The sequence below is a fragment of the Parasteatoda tepidariorum genome, chromosome 3, assembly GCF_043381705.1.
Source record: "Parasteatoda tepidariorum isolate YZ-2023 chromosome 3, CAS_Ptep_4.0, whole genome shotgun sequence".
NCBI classification, from domain to species: Eukaryota; Metazoa; Arthropoda; class Arachnida; order Araneae; family Theridiidae; genus Parasteatoda; species Parasteatoda tepidariorum.
The window spans coordinates 54,227,296-54,245,761 of record NC_092206.1 but is presented as its reverse complement, the minus strand read 5'-3'; the positions used below and the strand labels follow the sequence as shown (position 1 = coordinate 54,245,761).

General features: G+C 31.0%; 1 protein-coding gene across 1 annotated transcript in view; it reads left to right on the top strand.

Annotated features, from left to right (window-relative positions):
• Positions 1–3,743: 3,743 nt before the first annotated feature.
• Positions 3,744–18,466, top strand: part of LOC107437564 (uncharacterized) — a 39,872-nt gene continuing 25,149 nt past the window's right edge. The window contains exon 1 of the mRNA XM_016049623.3: positions 3,744–4,040. The gene's annotated coding sequence lies outside the window, so the exon portion shown is untranslated. The remainder of the gene's footprint in view (positions 4,041–18,466) is intronic.

Here is an 18,466-nt window from a genome sequence, read left to right as displayed (position 1 = left end):
CCAATATAAACATTAAAATTACAATAGAATTTTGTTTAAAAATGTCTATCAAACGAATAATATTGGGCATTTTGCAAAAAGTATTACAATTAATAAAGGATTTGAACCCTAATTAATTGAAAAATTAAAAAATCCTACTTAAAATCAAAGCTTTTTCCGTAATATAATATGCTATATCAAATATTGTGTTTCCCTCCCCCCTTCCTTTCTAGCCAGAAGTTAAGAATTTTCTTTGAAATTGTGTACAAAATAGTACAGTTAAACCCCGCTATAGTGAACCTTCAAGGGACCGAAATTTCGGTTCACTATATCCGTACTGCAAACATTTTTAACTAATTTTTCTAAATTACACTCTTTTATTACACATTATTTAAATAAATGGCCAATAAAAAGGAAGACAAAAAGGATTAAAAAACAATATGTAGTAACAAAAAATGTGTNAAATTACGAATTTTGAAATTAATATGATTTTTTAGAAGGCAAGCGAAGCTTAAGTGTTCCTTCACTGGTTAGTTTACCCTACTCTTCGTCTTGCGTACAAAAAATTTAGGGATGGGAAACTGAGATAGAAGAAGCAAATAAGAAAAAATGCTTATGGCTGCATTCCACTTAATAGATTGTCTTAAAAATCGGTATATGAATTTCAAAATTCTGAGGGAAAAAAATCAGTCGAAGACAGAAAAAAGTTCATAATATCCAATACCCCCTTATATTTAGTTAACTATATCCACAAAAAATAAAATTATATGGGTATAGCAAGGCACGGGAGCAAACATTTCGTTCACTTTATCCGGGAGTTCACTATAGCGGGGTTTCACTCTATTTGAAATGGAAAGAGCTAATGAAATATCTAGGTTATTAAGCACCAAAATTTCACTCAACACTTAGATTCTTTAATTGCAATATATCTGCAGAAAAGAACTAATAATCTCTAAAAACACCATTAAATTTTTTTAAAGCGATTAGAACCATAATAAACTTTAAAAACATGGGGAAGAGTAAATTAATGCTTGATAAAATTGGATGTTTTCAAAATTTCACTTAACACATTTTATATAACAGAGAGCATTCACATTACAGAGAAATATTAATCTCCAAATAAATTATTAATTTATTTATTTTTTATTGTTTAGAACCGTAATAAGCGTCAAAAGCGTGGGTTAGAAATCAATGCTTGAAGAAATTCTATATTTTCAAAATGCCATTCGATATATTCCTTTGAATAGGTTCTTCTCCATTTGCAATATATATGTCTGCGGGTGAGAACCACTCATCTCTAAATACAGTATCGTAAATTTTGGATTATGTGAAATTAAATATATCGAATAAATTTGCTTCAACCGTTATATAGTGCCACGTTGAACTATATTATTCTACTATAGTTCCTGACCAAATTATTAGGTGCACTGTAAGATTCCATGTGAAATCTTAATTATCAGGTGATATTAATCAGCTTTATTGTTTTTATGCGACTGAAACCGGTTTGCATTTGTTTACGTTCGTGTATCAATTGGGTATAATATGAAAAAAACACAACTACTTCGATTTAGTAGGAACAACATATGACGCAATGCTAAACGAATGGAATTTAGTTGTTGTTTATTTAGTTAGTGTTATTAGTAGTTGTTGTTATTTGTTTTAGTTGTTNGACGATTGGGTAAATTAGACGATATATTATGTAAATATAGAATATTTATTATATCAGGTATTATATTAGTATATTATAATAATTAGAACAAATTATTAGACCTGACTGTAGTTTTTTTAATAATTGAATGTTTTGCATGAGTTTGTATGCAATACTTTTATATTTAAACACACATGAAATGGGTTTTTATTCAAGAGATTTTTTATATGCTTCCTATTTGTATTTAGTCTTAACGCATTGCATTACAATGTTAACCAAGTGATACACGAACGTAAATAAATGCAAACCGGTTTCAGTAACGTATAAACAATAAAGCTGTATAGTATCGCCTGATAATTAAGATTTTACATAAATCTTATAGCGCGTCTAATATTTTGGCTAGGGACTGTATATTAACGTACTTCTTATACTTAATTACTCGTACTATGGTTCCATTTAGCCTTTTATTAAGGAATCAGCGAATTTGTAGCGCATTTTGGCTCTAAGTAACGGCCAAATGTTGAATCAGATCTTTAGAGAGTGCAGGAAAAAGATTACTTGTTCCATCTTATAGATTAGTTCTTTTAGAATCCCGTCTCTGTTTCATCCAAATCTAAACTGTTCAAAATATATTTCACGCTTATAATTGATAAAATTAAAAACTGAATAGCTTTTCTTCACTTGAAAATTTCGGCATGAATGATTCTTAAATAATTTTTAATTTGAAAATTACGCATCTGAAGAAATTTTTAATGTAGTATCTTTATTGTTCCAGACAGTGGGGAGGTATTCAGAATTCCCAGAGGAAAGGTGTATAACATTTAAACGAAGAATGTAAACAACGCAGTTTAATCATATCATGATACTGAGGATTTTAATGCATACTATGGTTTTAAGATAAAATATTCATTAATATATTTTTGTAAGAACTTTCATTGTTAAACTTTTTTTACAGTAATTAACCAATTGAAGAATTTTTTATTCTTGGTGTTTACTATGTGGAGAATAGAAACAGACAATCTTCATTTATCAGAAGGTACCTCACGATTGATTCGAGCTAGCATGTCTTATATACTAGTTTATTGATGTTTGATATATAATGATATACTAGTTTGATAGTGAATGATATACTAGTGAATTGATGTTTAACAATTTAAGTGGTAGTTATGCCACAATAGTCCCACACCAGAATTTTATCACGGACAGAATTCGATGAACAGATACCACTAGTTGCCGCATTCGCGAAGGACCGGGAGAGCTGTGTTAAGTTTACCGGATTTGAGCGCTTGAGGTAAGAGCTGTATTAGTTCACCTTGTTTGGAGCGTTTTTTGTGAGAGCTGTATTAAGTTCACGGTTGTGTGTGTGGCCTCTCCTGTGTTGCTGTTAGCAGTCGAGAGTGGTGGATTCCGTTGAATGTAATTGAGACTGAAAAGCAAAAGCGCGAGGAGGATAATGACGCAGTCACAATTAGCAAGTAAATTGTTCAATGTGCACCATTCATCGAAGTGGGCGTTACCTGTAGGGAAGTTCATATCACGTTCGGGTCACCAATGTGTGGAGAATATAAACCGACAATCTATCAAAAGAGATCTTCAGATTGAATCGAGTTTGCATGTCTTATATATTAGTGAAGTGATGTTTAAAAATCGTAGTGGTACATACGCCACATTTACAATTCGATATTTAAAAGTGTATGCATTTTATTAATATATTCATCAATTCTTTCAAAGCAATTTGATAGGAACAGAAAAATAATTCAACTTTTTCCAAGTATCATCTATTTTTAAATATTTACCAATGCCAATAAAAAGGATCGCTTCTCTGTTTTCTAAAATCCGAAATCAAAGGCTGTTAAAATATCCCGTTTCCGATTTCCGGGTATAACTTTTAAACGTGATGTGCCTTTTCTAGCAACATAAATAAAGCCGAAACTACGATCTGAGGCATAAACTGACGTCATTAAAACAAAAAAATCCAACACCGGGCCATCATCCGCATCGTCTGTTTCGCAATGGGTTTCGTTTCCAATGGAGATCCCTTGGCGTTGTTACCGCGACCCGCATTTGGCGACCAGGCGGAACGAGCAATAATGTCGATTCTCGGTAACCCTACAGCCACAGTCGGCAACGAGCCGCGAGTGAGATAAGTTCTATTTGTGAAATTGTGGTGTAAATCTGTGACGCAAGTTCGTAGTCGGCCGGAGTTCCGCGGAGATAGACGCGACTGTGTCCCGTTTTTTCGAATGTTCGTTTGCAAACGACTGTGCGATTTTTTGTATTTGTGATACTGTTCTGAACTAATAATTCATTATCATTCGGCGAGGATTTTGTGTAAACATTTATCACTGTGAATCTAATAGTTTGTTTTCTTCGTACGAAGGATGATTTTTTAGATAGCGACCATCTACGACTGGTAAGTGTTAATTAATAGTCAAATATTTTTAATAATTCATTGCAAATAATTTCAACGATTTTGTTTTGTTCCATGTTGTATAGTTTTCTAAGAATATATTTTTTTAAAAAAGCAATCAAATTTAAATATAATATTTGAGTGTTGTTATTTTTCACTAATTTTTAATTAAAAATTATTTTTCTATTTATGAAAAATGAACTAGAGTTCAAATTATTTCATAGCTCTTGTCTTATTATTATTGTGTAAAAGGTGTATAATGTAAAGTAAAATATATATTATATCAATTTATTTCGTGCGTTCAACTTTTAAAAATAAAGAGCATAGCTATTTTTAAAGTGCTGAAAATTTAAAAACATTGAATTGCTAACAGTTTGTTTTTAAAACAAAGCTTAAACTGTTGTATTAACGTTGCAGTGCGCGATATTTTCTCCTTTTACTTTTTAATATCGAAGAAAATTTATAATTTCTTACATTATAATTCCCCGTCAGTGCGCCGTTGGCGTGAAATTTTCTCCTTTTTGAAAAATAAAAATTTATTTCTGTATTTTTGTGAGTGATTAGGAAGGTTAATGTTGACAACCATGATAAACTATTCTAATGATGCGCTTTTCGATTTTCATGCAAAATTTATTATTTTGCCATTCTATAAAACAGGTGGTTTATGTATGCGTGATCTTCGTTAACGCTGAATAAAATGTGCTGAAATTAACGAGTTTCGTGTCAAACAAACTAAGTTTTGTCTTATTATTTCTAATGAGAAATCATTGCAAAAGATTCGTTCAATGGCAGTACAATACATAATTTTTATTCATACTTCCCAATTCTGTCTTAAAGTCTAAATCTATATAGTAAACGTGATCTTAAAACTCAACCCACGTTTCTTCATTACTCTTATAAATTCCCACTCAGCAGCGAATGTTTAATTATATAAATACATATCCCTTTTCGCCAAAAAAGTTCGGTTGTGAAAAAAAAAAAAAAGAAATTGTGACTCACCTACGTTTTTGTTACTCCCTCTATTATTTACTTGTGCAACATTTTTGTACATTCTGTCTTTTCCCCCTTACTCTAGCAACATAGCGTATAGATAATCTTATAGAGTTACAGAAAAAAAAATTATCTGTTGCCATTTATTTCTTAAATGTTAATCTAATTATCAAAAATAGTGAAATTAAATGTCCTTTCTTTTCCTTTCTTTCTAAAGCAAATGGTGTAGCATGTCCATTTTTAGAGCCTCTAACTCTATTCCAGTTTTTGTTTCTTTTACTAATAGTTAACATTGAAGAAAAATTTTCTTTTTTAATACATTAATAATAAAATTTACTATTCAGTAAGGGTGGTGTTAAAGGGGACGCAGTAGTTTACGAATTTCTATGTTAGTGTACAATAAACATTCTTCGTATTTTGTGTATACATTTCTGGCGAATTCTAATACTTTTTCACCTACATCTATGAAGTGATATTTTTCATCATTTTATTTTAAGACTGTCAATGGTTATCTTTACGCAATTTTATCGAGATACGGTTGTAGTTGTAAATTTAAATATTGGGGAACACTCCTAGGTAATGTGCTAGACTAAGGGTTATCACGTTATCTACTTTCTTATTGTTTCATTTTGATAATAAGAAATTAGATATGCTATGCTGTATTGCTTTCTATTTTTACGTTCTACTAACAAATTATTACTGATTAAAGTATTTTATAAACTTTTAGGTGTGAAGAAAAATTTTTTTAAAAATTATTCGATGTAAATAAATTAAAAAAAAAAAATTTATAGATTTAAATTAAGAAATTTATTTTAAGAAATTAGTTCATACAGATCAATATTCTTTTTTATTACATTATATCCCAAATTAATTTTCTGCGGAGTATTTTATCAAAGAACAAACCACCTTAAGCGACCAACTTGGTTTTCTTTCAAAATTATCTTGAACAACATACAATATTTAATGATAACAAAGCCGAATGCGCAGAGCTTATCTAAATATTCTAATTATTTAACCCCTCCTATTCAAGTAACTTAGTTTTAGACAGTATATTAACCAATTTTTTTTCACCATCTAGCTGTTTCCTGTGGCTTTGAGTTTAAATTTAATTATTTTCACGATGCAGCCAAAGTTGTATTGAAATTTTATGATAATTTAAAGTCTGTCCGGCAGCCATTAAATAACACAAGCCACCGTAGTTATGAACTCGGAACATTTCAGCATAGTAGGCAGCAAAAGTAATGGAATTATTTCCATCTCTGTCGCGATATAAGATTTTTTTTTTAAAAAAAAAAAAGAAAGAAAGGAAGAGGAAAAAAAAAAAGACTCATCTCAATGTTTCATCACGTGCTGTTCTATTTCCTCACTCACCTTTCAAGCCGCAGTATCGTACAATATGAGTATCGTACAATGTATGCTATTGCTCGTAAAAGACAAGTTCCGTCAACAATCATTGGTATGACAGTATGCGGCGCCATACCACCGTTTATGTTTAAAACTTCTACAGCCATTTTTAAAAGAAAATAGATAATAAATAGATGCTTAACGTATAGCTAACTATTCAACGCTATAATTATTTAAGATAACCTAACAAAAAAATCTTAATAAATACTTAACTTATAACTAGTTTTTTAAAGCTACTGAACTTCACTTACTACTATCTAAGTAAATGCTTAACGTATAACTGACTTTTTATTACTACCTTTACTTACTACAATTTTATTACTAACGACAACCTAACAAAATGGAAAATAGCTATGTTTCTAATAGACACCCGAGTTTGAGGCGCCACTTAGGAAAAATATATATATAAATGCTTAACTACTTGTTTTCCAAAATCTTGCATAAAACACCGAACTTTTTCATCGCATTAACGATATTCAAATGAACTGCATCGTTTCATAACTTCATATTTAAAAGTCTGTTGGATGCTTCATTGGACTATGTCGCTTTTGGAGACGAAATCTGTTTTCCTTTGCTAACTTTCACATTTTTTTAGTACATTGGCACACATTATTTTAGTATGTAGCTCCAATATGTTTTGCTTTAAACGTGACTAAATAATTTTTTGCTCAGGAAGGATATTGCCTTTACTCTGAAAAAAAAAATCGGTTCAACGTTGAACCATACGGCACTTCGAACCGTATAGAGCTAATTTACTTCAATCCTAATAAATTGTTGCGTTAAACCACATAGCCGTGCAATTTAAACCATAGTATCTTGTGATGAAGTTTAACTAGCAGGATAATGGCATATTAAGGCTGCAGCAAATTTGAAAGGTGTTATGGTTCAACGCGCTCCACAATATGTCTAAAACCATACGGCACTTCGAACCATATAGAGCTATTTTACTTCAATCCTAATAAATTGTTGCGTTAAACCACATTGCCGTGCAATTTAAACCATAGTATCTTGTGGTGAAGTTTAACTAGCAGGATAATGGCATATTAAGGTTGCAACAAATTTGAAAGATGTTATGGTCCAACGCGCACCACAATATGTCTAACAATGTAGTCAATGATCATTTGGTGTTGCGAATTTCCGGATGTTTTCCAGGTAATGTTTTATATTTCCTTTTGTCAGACACAGGAAATCAACAGATGTTCCTCACTTCAAGCTGTATCCTCTGATAAGGAAAAAATGCTTCTGCATTTTTCTTTTCGAGCTCTAGTACACGCGACATAGATTAAACAGGGCTTAAATATCTATCGGTAATTCATGAGCAAATAGTGAATCATTCGGTTCATGTGTTTAAGCGTTTCGGTGAAACGTTCCCTAACAACGTTAGTTTTGTTTGCGCTTGTGCTTTTTCATAACCGAACTTTCATTTTTGGCGATTCGACGATCTCTCGTTACTTTAGACGTTACGAAATCGAGTGATTTTTGATGAAACGTGAACTTTTAAATATGTGACGAAGCTTCTTCTTTTTTTTTNTTTTTTTTTTTTTTTTTGTCTGTGTCTACTCAGTTTATTCTGACCGTTCATTTCAGCAAACTGAATTTAAAATCGTTTGCACTATATGTCGGGATGATATAGGGCTCTATTTTTATTAGTTTCTTGGCTCGATTCCGAGTGTAGACAGAGCACGTGCTTTTTTTTAAAAATTATTATTATTGATTTTCTAATCAATTGTGTGAATTGATCTGTAGCTTTTAGCATACCACAAGTGAATTTTCTTAGTATGATGAAATGTTTACTCGTAGTAAAACAGTTTTGTTAAAAATCTGGAACATTTGTGAATTTTGAGCATTAAAAGTAATTCGTTTTAATTTTTTATAAATAAATAATTCGTATTAATTCGTATGCATCATGTGGATAAAAAAATTTATTATTTATCAACTTTTCTTCATAATTTTATGCTTTTTAATTATTATTTTTTTTCAAATCAGTTGTGTTAATCAAAATGTAGCTTTTAACAAAAAACAAGTGAATTTTCTCTATTTGGTGAAATTTTCATTCGGTGCATTTTCCATGTAGCAATTTTGTCAAAATCGAAGTACAATTCGTGAATTTTGAATAATAAAAATTGTGATTATTTTTTATTAATAAATAATCGGTATCTATGATATCTATAAAATAATATTTTTTTAATTTATTTTTTGATTTAAGATAAATTAAATTGATATAAGCATGCATGTCCTGTTTGTTTTATGGTTGTCAATAGTGTACACTGATTTTTGCTTGGAAATTAATTGCTTAGTTGTCCACATTAAAAGATTAATTTGAAGTCTAAAAAGGGGTAAGTGCGTTATGATCTGAAAATAATCGAAATAGCGCTTTCTCTCAAGCACAGATTCGAGACGAAAGTTGTAGCGTGTTGTATGCACTTCACGTGCGGCTGCCCCACCCTAGTGGTCGCGGTAGGCGGCAGACAGAGTTATTTGCGAGCGATGCCTGTCTCCGTCATTCTTCTTTTATACAATGACTTGACCCCGTGCAGGGAGAGAGAAGAAAAAAAGTAGTTGCGTCATTGGCATGGCTTCCCAATTGCGGTTCCATTTCTTTTTTCTTTTTCAAAATGTCACTTAACATTTGTTTTCATTCCTACTTTGCAACAGCAATTTTGAAACATATGCTACGCAAATGAGCAACGCCTAAATACTATTTTTTTTGGCTGCATTCTTGAAATGGTGCTAAGTTTAGGGAAATTATAGTACATTATTAACAGTGGTTCAATTTGAACGTAAACATGATTCAGTTGAACATCTTAATTAACACCGTATTTAAGATTCAACGTTAAACTATATATTTTTATTTACAATTATTAGCAATCGATTCAGTGTCATTGGTTATTAGCAGATCACTTATAATATATTATCTTTCTTTAAACGTTCTTTTTTTTTAAAAAATAGTTTTTAGTAATATTTACTTTAAGTTTAAGTAGTTAATCGGAAAACTTATTGTAAAATCATCCGAAGAAGAATAAAAACAATGAATGATTTTTCAATTCATACTTAAGTATGAATTGAATTGAAAAAGGAAGCTATACACTAACGATCAAATCCGTCATTTTAAGTTGTGATTGTAAAATCTTAAAATAAACAAACCACGAGCATTTTAATTTATCCATTGCAGTGATCAGAAATATGATTTGTTGCTTTAAATCGCACAATTTTATGTTTGCCATGTTGATCACAATGCAGTTCACTTGCTTTTACACATACAAATGAAAAAAAAAAAATTTAAATGTTAAATACTGACTAGCGGTAATAAATTGAGAAGTAGACCGAATTATAGAATCTTAGTCCTAGACACCTTTAATAAGATCACCATGGCCCGACGTTTAACTTAGGAATTTCCATGTTTTCTGAGTTGAGATCAAGATTACAGAAGCAGGGTTCGTAGTTGTCCTGATTCAAAATAATTTGTCCTGATTTTTAACTTTTATCCTGATGTTCCTTATTTTTCTTAATATTGGTCCTAGAATGACCTAAATAGGGCCTACATTGGCCAATATAGAACCTATATAGGTTATAAAATATCAGGGGAATCAGACAATTATATATAAAACCGATATTGATTGTAAAGTGACTGTAAATCATCTGTTGAATCGAAAAATTCGATATAGGGCTAATATCTGAAAAATAACTGTCCTTTGAACAATTATTGATCGAATATTCATGAATATTGGCCCAATGAGTTATATTGCTGCTAGGTGATGTATAACCTTACATATACCGTGTGTCTACTCAACGATAATATAATAATAATAGAAAACCTCATGGAATCGTGAATTTAAAAATTATTTTATATTATATCGAATTAGTTGATAGTTACTGATAAACTTTGCTCACATTTGAAGTAATTTCTGTAAGCTTAAATGAAAGCAAATTCTCAGAAATATTAAACTCTTATCATTTTTGTCTTTATAAATGTCTAATACACTCTCTCTCTATCCACTGAGAAGGGGCGTTGTCTTTTTGATGTTGCCAGACATCGCTAAGAGATGACTTACCAAAGCCTGCTTTCTCTCATATCTTTTTCATCCCGCATCTTTCATACCCTTCTTTTTTCAATGCTTTCACAGCTATTTTTTTTTTTCTACTCCCTCTCTTCCCGTTCTATTTGCCGCAAGAACCCCGACTGCGTCCGTGTGTACTGACAGCAATGTGTGATCAATGACAGCTTTTCTTCCCTCTGGCCTATTTGGGTCACTTTTCTTCTTTATTTCACTACTTTTTTGTAAAAAGTTCGTTTTTCTTTATGCATCGGGGATGTTGATTTTTTCTGGTTGATAATTTACGCATCTATTTTAAATTTTACTACAATTGCATTTGTACAATCCAAGTTAAACGTAAGAAACTGTAGGATAATTGCTATACTAAATTACTTTGAAATATCTCATTTTATGAGAAAAAGACACAATATTCTTAGCGATAAAAGTTTTTACTGCTAATATCAATAATTGAAACGTTTTCTACAAATTTAACCTTCGCATTTATTATGTTTTAAAGCATATTAAAGAAAATTATCCATTTTCTGTATTACTTAGATTAATTTTAAGCATAAAAGTTTGATAATTGACTTGTGAACTGTTTATTTCATTTATTTAAACCAGTATTATTTTCTATTGATAAGTTAAAAAAAAAAAATAGTTAAGTAGCTCCGGGAAGAATAATTAGTAAAGCTGCTGACAAGTAAATTTAAAATTTCAAAGTAAATAAATAAATGATTTAAATATGTATATAAAGTGCAGATCGCGAAAAGCTTCAGTAGTCAAAACTTATTTACTTCAGGAGTTGTTCATGATAAAGCTAATTTACGCCGTAGAACTTACATCATTTTTATTCTTAACTTCTAGCTGTCAGAATTTGATGAGCTTATCTATCAAGTCAAAACGTGTGTTTCCGCCGAACTCCAATTGCGATGTTGTCGCCAACGAATCGATAGCAATTTTTCTTTTTGGGCGAAAACTCGCCGAGGCAATTATGAAACAGTAAAATCGTATTTACCCACGCGCCGTCGCATACAGCAACAGCAGGCAGTTGTAGGGAAGGGAAAGCGCTGTATCTTTTTTTATTTTTTAAATGATATTGCTTCATTTTTCAAGCTGCTTTGTTATCGTCCCGCGGAGCTTTTATCGGCGTTCTTTATCAGAAACCGACCTCGTTCGTCCGGGACGACGGCGTCAGCGCCGTGGGCCATTTTCACCCCATCGGCCGTCTGTAGCGAACCCTTCCTGCTAGAGGCGATCCGCTGCTGTGACCGTGGCCTACGTGTTTGCGGTTTAAGATTTATTTTTGTTTTCTATTTCCCTTATCCGCGTCAGGATAGAAAACAATGCGTAGTTAGCTTGCTGTGTTTTCCTGTTACTGATGATGAATTCTTTTAAATGCTCTTTTATCCCTTTTTGTTTTGTTTTTAAATTTCACCATTTTTTATTGCGTCAACGTTCAAAATCTGTTATCAAATTTCTTTGCTCGTTTCGCGCCATTTGAAACTTAAAATCTCAATTACTAGCCGTTTTAAAAACTTAATTACTTGTCCATTCCTGTTTATACGCTGGAATTGATTTTACATTTTGTGAATTTTCATTTAGCCACTGAGAACAAAGGCCTTGTTTTTAATAAAGTAGGCTGAGTTTCAGATTAATAAAGAGTTTTGGAATCCCACTTGACATTGTTTTTTATAAATTCAGATTAGTTAAAATATTTGGAAATTCACTTAACATTTTTTTTTAAATGTTATCTTAAAAAAATTTACAATACTGAAGTGATAGATTGCAGGCACTAATCTGAGTCTAGTTGCTTATCGCCCTTAACATAATTTTTCTATTAAATGCTCTCGACTAAATATCTCATTTTGTGTAGTAAAGATGTTTCCATATGCTTTGCAAACAAGAAATTAAATGGACCAGTGTAATTTATTTAGTTTTGAACTAATATTATTTATACTAATATAGAATATATATTATTACAACTAATATAGTTTGTTGACTAATATTATGATTAAATGTATATTTCATTCTTTAATTTCATTTTTTTCCCATCCATATTGAGAATATTCTTAAACTTCTGACTTCCCTTAATCACGTTACCGAAACTATCTCACGCTAACTAGAACAAAACATAGCATTACTATGTCATTATATCTTCGTAATCATGACATTTATAACGAGTAGAAGTTGTATTTTGGTCGAAATATATTTTTATTATAACCTATCAATTGCTACTGATAATGCCAATTGCGATTATTCTCCTAAAGTTATCGATAGAAATGACTAATCAAATAAATATCCATTTCAAACTTACAGAGATAATTGACGATTTATTGTACCTGCCTATTCGTCACAATTAAGTCATTAAATGAAAATAAAAATCGTGGCAGCTGGTTAAATTTTGTAGCATTATGGTTTTCTGAAACAAATATAATCTTTAAAGCTTTCGAATTTTAACTATCTTTTTTTTTTGTTCGAATGCATGAGATTACATTAAGATAATGGTGCATCGAAATAAATAAAAAAAAAAAATGATTTAACAGTAAACAACGTGCTTACTATTTGAAAATTTATACTTGTTTTGATATAATTTGAGTGATCCTATTTAATGAGGCTATCAATGCCTTGGTTAGATTCCCGCATTGTTAAAAAATACTTTTAGTATTCGTAGTATGTGTATTTGTACCCATATTATACGTTCCCGATACACTTTTTTTTCGCTCCATTGATTGGAAGTTTTTTTTTTTTTTTTTTTTTTTTTTTTTTTTTTTTTTGTGTTATACTTTAAACCAGTATCCTTGTCTTTTGAGTTAAGCTCGGAGAACGCGATGCTTTCCAACGTCCTGGCGCGCTGATCACATCCCTATCGTTAAAAGCCGTCACGCAATGCGTGGAAGGTGATAAATAACCGTGTCAATTATCAAATTCTTTGGAAGTACGTATTTGATAAATTCTTCTTCGCCCGAAATCCATATCAAAAGTAACAGCAGCTGTTTAAATGGCGTGGAAGAGAAAAAAAAAAAGGCTAAGGTTTTCCCAACTCTTTCTGTGCAAGCATTGCAAAACCGAGACATATCGTCTTGTTTCGTGCTTCATTCGATATTGCGCCGTTGTCGTGCAGACGAGAGATCTGAACTGTACGTGTTTTCTCTCTCTCTCGCGAGAGGAGGGAAGGAGAGGGAGGGGGGGAGGATTGTGAACCATAAATAAACAAAGCAATGAAAAGTAGGAAAAAAGGCGGACGGCCGAACCGTAGGCGTGAAGGCGCACAGGATGTTTCCCCTTGGCGTGTCACGAAATATGCCGATAGTCGATTCTGCGGTCGGGGAGGTAGAGTGTGGGAGAATTTTTGCGTGTGGAAATAACTGCCGATGCGATGGATATACGCTTTTGAATTCTGCCTGCTCGTGTCTGTTGGTGAATCGTTCCAAATGAGAAAGAATGGCTTCCCCCCTTTTTTTTTCCTTTCTTTTATTTGTTAGTGATTTTCTTTACGGAGAACGTGATTGCACTTTGGTGAAGTATTAGTCGCCTTCTAATTGAAGTGATAATTTGCTGCTGGGTATTGTTAGTTTTTTTTCTCATCCGCTTTCAGAACGTTTTTCGAAATTTTCTCTTTTTTATTGTTTTCTTTCTTATTAGAACTATCATTTCGTGTTCATGTATTTTTAAGTTTGACCGAAAGTAAAGAGCGGTTAATGACAGAAACATTTGAATTTCCATACAAATGTTTTTATGTTTCTGGGCTTGTCATCTTTTAATCAAAAAATTATTTTGTTTTGTTGATCATTTAAACAACTCAATTACACACCTGACTCGAAGAAGGCTAAGACGAAATGCTAAATTAATTAGATAAAATTCTTTACTGTTGGTACTTATTATATGGTGAGTTAATTTCGTAATTTGATTTTTCTTTTAAATTACCATCTATGATTTCTGAAATTTTATAACCCGTTTTCGTATTATTTCTTGCTCGAGTTTTCCAATATACATATAATACTAACTTAGAGAAATATACGATAGTTGAGATAATAACGGAACAGTTTTGGATTATAAAAACAAAATATTATTTTATAATTATTTATTTTTTTTAGAAAAATAAAAAAAACCTTGTTTGCAAAACTTTTGTCCAATTTCATTGATTACTCCCCAAGTATAGTAATATTAGATTTGTAAAAAAATTAAAAAGCAAATATGGAAATACTCTGTAGTATTTTCTGAAAATAAACAGTCATAAAAGTGCATCGTACTAATATTATTCTGATAACTAATTCAGATAAATGCAAAATGGTTTAAAATATTAACAAAATCCATCAACATCGATATCATTAAAAATAGCATATGCCATTCTCTGAATTGAATAAAACGAAATTATAACTGGAAACGTTTAATAAGGAGCTAAAGAATTAATTCTTATCTAGAGAGGGTTAAAGAATTAGTTATATTTTTAAGGGCTGTTTCATTTCATTTTGTTCGTCCACGGTTAATAAGAATCAATTAACTATTACATCAACTGGCGAGTAATTCTTTTGCTATTTTTCTTTTCGTAAGACAATAAATATAAGGGGAAAAATTTTACTATAATAAAATACGAGCTATATTGTCACTCTTTCATTGAGTTCTTTAAATAATGAGCAAGAGGTTCAACCATTTTCATTTTTCATGGAAAAAAATTCTTTGTATCCACAGAAAAAAAGAATAACATTCGTAATAATAATACACAAAAAAAGATCTTGAAAACGCCCAACAAGTTAACACCCATATCATGGCAAAGCTGAGGTTATCTTTCTTTGTGTGAGAGGGAGAGAGAGAAAAAAATGATGCACACCTGTGATGACAAACACAGGTGAGTTTTCCGTCCGCAAATTGAAGGTGCTCTGGCACTGGAGCAGAATTCCATTATTGACGTAAAACCAGTTATTAACCAGAGAAAACGAGGAGCGTGATTTAGTCACTGAGCACACACTGTATGGCTGTCCTCTACTCTCTTGCAATTTATTTGACTTGTTTGAAATAGTCTACTTCTTAATTGAAGTTATATGAAATTAAAAATTTCGCCAGCATTGGAATTTCTTCTTCAAAAGCGCTGTCTATATTTCTGCGACTATATTATTTAACTTTTATTTACGTATATTTCTTTTGCTTATTTAGCCTATCTCCAAAAAAATAATGATAAATAAATAAAAAATTACTAAAATACAAAAGTTGTGTTTGGAAATATAAACTTTTCTCTGTATTCTTTTTTCTCTCGCATTTATCAAGTTTCTATTTAATTTTATTACTTAGTAAAAAATATATAAATAAATAATGGAATAAATCAGAGTTTCCCAAACTTATGACTTTTGTGTACCCTTTCTAAATTTTTCGTAACGCTGTGTACCACTAATAAGAAAATGAAAGCATTTTTTACTATAAAAAAATTGCACAAAAGTTAAAAATCACAACTGGCTGTTGGCACTATTAATTATTAACTGTTAACTCTGCAAAAAATAGCTAATAGAAAAATACATAATAGTAAATTTTTCATGGCTAGCTTTGTTTTTAAATAAAATTTTTTTAAATTTTCGTTTGTTACAAGTTATTTCACATACCCCTGGGGGTACGCTTACCACACCTTGGGAAACACTGGAATAAATAAATAAATAATGGATGAAAAAACAGAATAGAAACGATAAAACAATCATATTAGTTTAATAGTAATATTATAAAAAAGAAATAGTATTGGTATTCTGTTATTTCCTTTGTTTATTTTTATTTTTCTCGAAAAAACGAAATATTTTGTATTAATGTTTTAAAACATTCAGTACTTATTTAAATTTGTATACCATGTCAAATATCGATGTGTGGAATTTTATCATTAACTTAAAATTGGACACTTTAAAATAAATTTTAAAAAAACTTTTTGAGTTAATGATAAATAAATTGTAATTTATCTTAGGAGAGCAAAATTATAATTTCTAGCCTGAAATATATATTTGTAATGAAGGTAAATTATCTTAAACGAAACAGAAAAGCGTTTATGTTCTAATATAAATAAAGACATGCACTCGAAAAAAATTTGAAAAACGTTTTCTTTTTGATAAATCTAAAAATCTGTAGTACTAGTGTAGGGAAAAAAAAGTATCGAATCCATGCGTAAAATTTTTTTTTCTTACGTGAAAAATAAGTATTTTGATGCCGATTGCCATTCACCTTTCTACAACTGCTTAACAAGCATCGAACACTTTTAGTATCGTTAAAAATGTAATACCCCCTCCTTTCGAAACAGAAACTTCTATTCTTAATGAGTAGAATATTTTCCGAAACAGCTAGGCTTGCATTAGATTCAGAAAAGAACTTNTCTCGCCTCTATCCCCCCCCCCCCCCCTCATCGAGTCGCAGCTGTCGTGATATCTCGAACTCCAAATTAGAGAGGGGGTGGCCATGTGGGCGGTGGAAGCAGGGTAAGCATTTAGGGAATTTCGTCCGGTCCAGGGACCGATGCGTGCATATCAATGAGGCTATATAACATCCTAGAGGGTGAATGTGACCCGCATATAATTAGCCGCCGGCTCTTTGCGGGGGCTTGCACAAGCTGGGCTTATGCGGGTGTGTGGGGTGGTATGAGCCATTGAAAGGTCGGCTTTGTTCAAGAGAGAAGAACGGACAACTGTGTGTGTGTGTAATCGTTCGAATTTGCTTGCTGGGTCGTCTGAAATCTGGTTCCTCATCGTGTGCAGGTTATTTCGGTGAAGGGTGACTTTAGAAGACCATTTGCATACATTATGCATCGCGTTTCGGATGATCAGAATGTTCTGTGGATAATGTGTGTTGCCTCGCTACAAGAAGATATTGTTAAGACATTTTTAAAAAGAAATGAGATGTGAAAGGAAACTTTACATTGAGAGACTATTTTACATATCAGTAAAGGATATATGTATACAGTATAATTTCTAGCAAAAAAAAGTCTCGCATTTTTTTTTCTTTAAAATAATTAAAAAAAAATTATTTTCAAAAATATTCGCAATGCCCAATTGCCGTTAGATATTCAATACGCAATAAAATTATTACGATGTGATGTCACATGCCGTTCTGTCTGTCTCTCACATGTGGGATATGTATGTAATGTAATTTCTAACAAGAAATTTTTTAAATTTTTAAATAAAAATTGTGCATGTAATGTAATTTCTAACAAAAAATTTTTTAAATTTTTTCTTAACAAATATTTTATATCAGTTTTATCCAATATTAGTCTAACTAAACTAGTTTAGATCAGTTTCATGCAATATATGTATGAATTGTGTATTATTTAAACTATAAACTAAATTTGTGTTGTATTTTGACTTGAAAATGTTCGTAAAAGTAGCTACTTAAAGTATTTGAAAGTCGAATAATTGTCCTATAATTTTTGCGAATTTGGAAAACTAAAATTTAAGTAGACCGTTTAAGTGACATGTTTTCTTATTTTAATGGCAACTTTATTGAAAGAAATGCAAATTTCAGCCGCAAATATCCCTAAAAATTGTGCGTTCATCGTGGTTAGTTAATTATAATAGTGTAATAATTTTCAGTAGGTTTATCTTATGTTTATTAGCTGTTAGCAAATTAAATAAAAGATAAATGATTAAGTATGATTTAATATTGTTAAGTATTTGGAAATAGGAAACTAAGAGCGCTATATTTGAATCAAGGGCAACATATTCGCTCCCAATCTAGTTACTAGTTTTTAAAATCTTTGAATTATTATTTATTTATGTATTAATACATACATAATACACTTATGTTTTTATACATTTTGACTGGCAAAGAAAAACTCATAAATGATTGATCGTTGAAAAAAAAATATACAAACGTAAGCTTAGAAGGCGCGTACAAGATTTATTTTATAAACTTTTCGTATGCTAGAATTCAAAAATTTAGTTTATATTTAGACATTTAATTATAACGTGATTAATTATTATTTTATTAATTACCTATTTTTTGTCATCATCTTTAATTGTAAACGTCATTAATAATTTATTT